Here is a 6,856-nt window from a genome sequence, read left to right on the forward strand (position 1 = left end):
AGGTCATGTGGAGTGCAGGGCTCTCACTCAGGCCTCATCCCAGTCGCAACATACCACTACATACACAATACTGAAGATAGCTGAGGTACTAAAAACAAACCAATACAGATTGAAATCGATTTAAATATGAAAAATGAAACAAAGGAGAGTGCTGCATTGGGACAATTGTTTGAAGAAAAAATCAGGTGCTCCTTAGAAAGGACATGATTTCAATATGATTGTAGACCCCCTTAACACACGCTGTTCCACCAGTAGAACAATGTAAAAGTGACTGAAAAAACTTTACTACCATAGTACTACATCACTATGAGAGTGCACAGGGCCTTTAGTAATACAATACGACTTGGTCATTGAAACAGATTATTTATAATAAGGGCCATGTTTTACTTGCCTGATTATTATAGACTTGCAATCACGAAGGTGTTGCGTCACTAGGAGGGCGCAGCCTGGCTAATGTTTTACTGGGTTAAGTGCAGTTTCAGAGTCAGTTGACTTTTTCATGCATGTATAAGAAGTAGAATCAAGTCCAATCAGTTATACTCCAATCAGTGTCTGTGCCATGTGGAGTCATATTTGTTTTATTCTTGAAGCAACCAGTGCCACAGAGCTGTAGCCTACATGATATGATATGACATGATATATATATATAAAATAAAGCCTAATGCATTTACATATTACAATTTGCATATTTGATGATGGATATCCTGCATGAAATTGGAAAACATGCAACACACATCAACAGGTTTGTATTTTATGAGTGCGTAGATGGTCATGTGTGGACGTAACATTGTGTACCTCCACAGACTAAAAGTAGTGTAGGTGATGTGCGCACATCCAGTAAAACAGTTGCTGGATCAAACAAACGTAGAGGAAGAAAGGAAATCCGCACATTCGACGAAGACCGCCTGAGGTCGAAACGTTGTGTTCAATAAATCAGTGAGCAGTAAGAGTGTGCGGACATAATACTACAACCCAAGTTTGATGGTCTATGAAGCCTTATTTGTATTTTAAATCCAGCGATTTTGACGGTATGCTGCCCATAGGGTTACACTGTAGAATCCTCGCCGTGGGGTGCGAAAATGGCGTCCATGATTCGAGTTGGCCAGACTCTCTTTATATACGGCTCTGGCCTGGCCTGGGTGTGGTGGGATGGGCTGCATACACTTACTTTGTTAAGCAGGGTGTGTCAGTTTGCTGGCACTGCACTTTCTCTTCATGGACCAGTTGCAGTGCCATACTCACAGGCAGGATAAGGCCTACTGGTTAAGTGGAGGCTGGGAGCTGGACACTATCAGCTCTAATGGCTGATAACTGGTCTAAGTTACTAATCCTGGAGGATATACATTCACAGACCATGAGGGAGCAAGACGTAATCCTCATATCAGATAGCCAGGTCTTTGGTCTGCTTCCCCCCTCTCTCTCTCTCTCTCTCTCTCTCTCTCTCTCTCTCTCTCTCTCTCTCTCTCTCTCTCTCTCTCTCTCTCTCTCTCTCTCTCTCTCTCTCTCTCTCTCTCACACACACACACACACACACACACACACACACACACACACACACACACACACACACACACACACACACACACACACACACAACACAGAGAGAGAGAGAGAGAGAGAGAGAGAGAGAGAGAGAGAGAGAGAGAGAGAGAGAGAGAGAGAGAGAGAGAGAGAGAGAGAGAGAGAGAGATAAAATGTGAGTAGATGCTCTATATATGTGTGTCTGGGGTCTATGTGGGGTTGTGAGAGGGCAGTGTAAAAAATGAAGTCTTCTATGAGTCAAAACATTTGGGCCTAAGGGAGGTTGGGGGGATGTCATGACATGGTCCTAATACCCGGGGCAGGGGCTGTTCTAGGGCCAGGGAGAGCGTCTAGGGCCCCACTGATGGATTGTCTTGAGGGGCCTGCGCTGCCTCAACTGCTAATAAATGACCACCCGGCGGCAGCACCAGAGTCCAGCACTCTTGCCCTGGAGGTTAGTAGAAACACACACACACACACACACACACACACACACACACACACACACACACACACACACACACACACACACACACACACACACACACACACACACACACACACACACACACACACACACACACACACACACACACACACACACACACACACACACACACACACACGCACTTGCTCATGAACAGGCAACACATGTAGCCTACAGCACTGTAACAAAAATACAAAAACACAGCACACAGACACAGACTTGGACGCAGACGTGTACGTGTACAAATACACATATTTACACACATATGCACATGCACACACACGCGCGCACGCACGCACACACGCACACGCACACACACACACACGCACACACTTCTTCGCTGTTCTGTTCTGGCCCCGTGAGGTTAGCAGAGTTCATTTTTCAGTTATGCCGCATGATGTCATGCTCACCCGGCAGTGCGGAGCCGTGCATTTACACACTCACTCACTCTCTCTGTGTGTTTGTCTTGTCAGACCTCACTCCTTATCGGCCGAGAGCTCCCTGCCCCCCTCCCTCCCTCCCCGATGATGTCTCACTGCAGAGATTAACCCAGTCAAATTACAGCCTGATTTATTCCCCGGCAACTGTTATCATGTTGGCACTGTTATGTGTCGAGTTAGTGCTGCACAGTTGCAGCAGTTGGGTTGTAGGTTGTCGAGCTCAGAGGCGGACTTTCCGTTAGGCAAACCTAGGCAATTGCCTAGGGCCCCCAAACAAAATCTGTCCTCGCTAGGGGCCCCAACTGCCACACCAGTCACGGTAAACACACAAAAAAGAAGGCTTGATCTGAATTTTGTCAATTATGTCAAATAATCGGAGATACCTACTTTATACAGTATATGAGATACTGTAAGACAAAACACTTGGATAGCACCAAAAACAGAGAATGTCATGTCTATAAAATGATTTTTGAGGACCCCATGTCCCATGTTTATATTTCGCCTATAGGGCCCCAAAATGGCTATATCTGCCCCTGTTCGAGCTGATTTGCATGCAACAGACCAAACAGGCCAGCCCAAGCTTCCCCCCTGATTCCTATCTTCAGATCGTTATCAGATTGAACAGAAACATCTGGTTGTAAGAAAATAAGGTAGAACACGTCATGCACTGTCACGGCAGTTCTGTCACACCTGCTAGTTTTGGCTTCAGTTTGGAGAGTGGGAGTTTTCGGTGGCTTCTGGGCTTTACCTTAAGCCGTTGTTGGCAGGTGTGATGCAGCAGAGGAGTTGGATTTTTGTGGCCACAGCAGGCACAGAAGGAGAGAGAGAGAGAGAGGTGCCGTGTTGTTTGTTTCATGCTTAATGCTTACACCTTTCCCCTCGCTCTCTCTTTCTCTCCCTCTCTCTCTCTCTCTCTCTCTCTCTCTCTCTCTCTCTCTCTCTCTCTCTCTCTCTCTATCTTTGTCAAATTCATATTCAAATTCAAAGGGTCCTTAATTATTGTTTAGACACAGCAGAGTGTTGCCAAAGTAAAGCAAGCCACACAAATGACAAGATCATGTTACAATTATACAACTTCTCTCTCTCTCTCTCTCTCTCTCTCTCTCTCTCTCTCTCTCTCTCTCTCTCTCTCTCTCTCTCTCTCTCTCTCTCTCTCTCTCTCTCTCTCTCTCTCTCTCTCTCTCGGCCATGGCCAAGAGATTTGAATATTAACTGAACCGTGTCTGCGTGTATCAGTGATTGAAAGTGTCATTATCCTCCATCTGCCATGCAAATACGCAGCGAGGCTGACTCACAGATCTCCGCTATGACTGGAGCCTGTACAGGTTCCTTGTTAGGCCTACATCAGGGCTATTCAAATGGCGGCCCTTGGACAGCAAGGTTCTGGCCCACCACAAGCCCCTTCAAATACAGAATCATTAAAACAGAGATAAAAGTATGGGCTCCGTTATCATGCTGAAACGGGACATGGGACGTTAAAATGCAGGAAATTACATCTAAGAAATGCTAAATTTTCTGGGGGAGGACCCAGAGACCCTCCACTTCAATGAAGTCTCTTATATTTTTTTCATTGACAGTCGGCAACCATAATACATAGACTACGTATAGTTCGACCCCTTTACTGGGAGGAATTTGAAAAAATGTCCCTCGTTGAAATATAATTGAATACCCCTGGCTTACATTATATTATACTACTATAATATATTATATAGCTGATCAGACGCATTGCCTGTCTTGTCTAAGCCTGATGTGAGTCACCTGACTAATATTTTGGGCTTTATAGTAGCTGCTCAGCCAAGCAGTGCCTCTGGTGTTGCTACAGAAAGCAATTTTGGGAGGTGTATTACACTTTAAACATCTTTTACAAAAAGTTAGGGTCAGGAGAAAGACCCCGTCCATTATGAATGGGACTAGTTTCTGCCGAATCTAATGCTAGGGGGGAGGGAAGAAAAATGAGACTATTGCTATTGTGATTTTCTGTGTGTTCACTATTTCACTCAGTAGGCCTAAATAAATAAAACTGTAGCCTACTACAAAATGTAATTACAAAGTTACATTAGTTGTGAGTCCCCAGAGCCCTGACTTATGTTGGACTGATGGGGATATTTTTGCTATTTCATTTGACCTTTATTATTTCAACATAGCTTTTATTGTGCATTTTGGCCTATGTCCACACGCAAATCCAGTTACAGTCAAAGAAAATAGACGTTTTGCAAAACTCCCTCTAGGGTGAGGACAAGAAAAAAGATAATCTCTCAGTGTTGACGGGCACACATGGAAAATTGAGCTTCTGTCTGGTACCTTTGAGTTGTTATCTCCTTCAGGCAAGTGTTTTTTCCATTTGGTTTTCAATGAATTTATACTGTGGGGTCTGGAAGTGGGGCATGCTTTTGAAAAAGATTAGTTGCAAGTTTTAACTGGGACTCAGGCAAATTTTTGGTCGAAGTTCAATGGAGCATATCTGAATATGTACTTAGAATTCAACAGAAAACAGTGTCTTCAGTTCTCACCATACGTAGGCTACACACTAGGCCTATATAATGACATACTGAAGATTGTCATTCATCCAGGCAAATCCAGTGCTACCCAGGTTATGCTACCCAATGCCCAGCTGCTTATTCTAAACTATTGGGATAGCCTATGCGGTATAGAGCCAGTATAAAATCATTTTGTCTCTGGGTTAGAAATGAGCAGCTTCTGTGGGAGCCGCTTCTTAAGCACATCTGGTTTGCAGGCCACTTACAGCCATAGGGCCTCTCCCATGGGTAGTTCACTCTACATGGAAAACATGCTTACTTGATTCAGTAGACACAAATGTTTGTTTTGGCAGAGACTTCAATTGAGTGAAACAAATATTATTCATACACAATAGACTGGTGTGTTTTCGTTATATTAAACTGATATGTTTCATTATGTTTTGATCATGTAGGCCTAACATACAGTCATACGTTGTGTTCCTAACAATCAAACTTTTTTTTAGCAATATCCGCAGATCATTTTAACGTTGTTGTGTGTTTATGGATTGTGACATATTTATTTATTTATTAATTTAGTCATGCGTTGCGTTAAGTGTCACAATTTCATTAAGTTATGTGACTGTCTCACAGTCTCAATAATATGTTGCTGTTTGGATGGTCAGGCAAAATAATTTAGCCTTCGGAGATGAATAAAGTCTACTCAACCAACTCGAGCGACCTCTTTTTCCATGGTACTGCATGGCACTGATGGCAGCCCTTAAGCACAGAGACTACTGGTAAAAGAGGGAGGCCGCTGCCCAGATCTCCTCTGAGACCAACGCTCCATGTTATGACTCAAGAAAGGGACTTTGCTATGAAGCCATCGTGGGAACATAGACTCGAGCGAAGAAATCGTTTGACAAGTGTGATGTGGTCACAAGATTGGCAGCGGGCGAACAGGAAGGCAGCAGAGTTTTTAGAGCTGAGGTTGATGCGTCATAAAGACTAGACCTACTTTGGAAAAGCGCATCTGTGGACGTGATGCAGAGAGGGATCAAAGCTTTGGCAAAGACTGATGGACAGAAACACAGCCATATGCTCAGGATGGTCGAGGGAAACGTCTGGTGGTCTGACTGATGTGGTGTCAAAATAAGAGGCTGCTGTCAAGGATGACTCCACAGTTGTGAATGCGTGGGAATGCAGGCAGGCAGAGTGTGGTTATTGACAGTGTAGCGGAAGCTATGAGTGATTTTATGAGGTATTAGAGAATCCCATCTGATAAAGGCTACCTACCAGTTTAGTTTTAAAAAGCAAACACGTTTGAGATTGACGTTGTATGTAATGGGTTGTATGTCTGGGTATGTATGTATGCATGTGTGTCTGTATGTGCGCCTGTGTCCTCTGTTTTTTGTTTTTGTTTTGTCTTGTTTTTGTTTTTTGTCAGTTGTGCAATAGTCTTGTGGTGTGATGTTATGTGTATGTCCTGTCTTAAGCGAGTGTACGCACAGGGACGCAAAAAGAATTTCAGTGAAAACTGACAATAAAGTATAATCGTATCGTATCGTATCGTATCGTATCGTATCGTATCGTATCGTATCGTATCGTATATTTGGCAGAATAGAGTGGAGCAGAAAACTTCTTGATGGAGACGTGTTGTAGTGCAGTGAGAACACATAATGATGCACTCTGTCAAGAAGAAGCATGCACAGAATGCATGAATACAAGAGGAACATGGTCTGAACTCCAGAAAATAAGGGTGAATTTAGGATTATAACTGTGATGAAGTGTGGTGACCCACAGATAGGACAATAGCATTATTTAAAGAGCAGTAGTGGCCTAATGATAAAACAGGTTGTCTTGGTAAATGCTGATACGGAATCAGGCTGATGATATTGACAGTGTTATCTGTTCATTTGTCATAGCCTGGCAGCTGTTTAGACAGCTGTGTTTAT

The sequence above is a fragment of the Engraulis encrasicolus genome, chromosome 2 (assembly GCF_034702125.1).
Source record: "Engraulis encrasicolus isolate BLACKSEA-1 chromosome 2, IST_EnEncr_1.0, whole genome shotgun sequence".
Lineage (NCBI taxonomy): Eukaryota > Metazoa > Chordata > Actinopteri > Clupeiformes > Engraulidae > Engraulis > Engraulis encrasicolus.